The sequence below is a fragment of the Penaeus monodon genome, chromosome 21, assembly GCF_015228065.2.
Source record: "Penaeus monodon isolate SGIC_2016 chromosome 21, NSTDA_Pmon_1, whole genome shotgun sequence".
Taxonomy (NCBI): Eukaryota; Metazoa; Arthropoda; class Malacostraca; order Decapoda; family Penaeidae; genus Penaeus; species Penaeus monodon.
Genome location: NC_051406.1, coordinates 20,057,544 through 20,058,029, shown reverse-complemented (window position 1 = coordinate 20,058,029; position 486 = coordinate 20,057,544). Strand labels below are relative to the sequence as shown.

General features: G+C 29.8%; 1 protein-coding gene across 1 annotated transcript in view; it reads left to right on the top strand.

Annotated features, from left to right (window-relative positions):
* The window catches only part of LOC119586323 (peroxisomal trans-2-enoyl-CoA reductase-like), a gene marked incomplete at both ends in the record, with an annotated part of 6,716 nt that overhangs the window by 5,702 nt on the left and 528 nt on the right, over nt 1-486 (top strand).

The following is a 486-nucleotide window of genomic DNA, read 5'->3' as shown; positions in this document are numbered from 1 at the left end:
CCCCCATATCATCACCCTCATCACTATGCAAATATTTGTAAGTTCTCTGTGGTGTGTGCAAATAGCATATTTTAATTTTGTTGAATATAGAAAACTATAATGAAATATAATTGCTGTCCAGAAACATTCTTACTATTATGTCATATAAGGTTCAGGTTCTCCATATTGCATGTAAGCATGTCTTTTAATTCTAGTAAGACAAGTGCTAGTTGTTGTTTAATAATTGTATATGACTTACAAGGTCATTTTGTTGTAATTGTAGCAATGTAAATCTATTCTTTCTATTCTTTTACTTTTGATAGTGCAAGATATCTGGTGATTTTAAATTATCTTTGTTATTATAATGTGAAGTAAATATTAGGAAAATATGAATGAAGATATATCCCAAATTATGGCTGCAAGAAACTGTGCATAAACAGGATATTGAAATTATAGGAATGCATATTTTACATACTCTGGAAGCAGGTAGAATGTCGAATGTAGGGC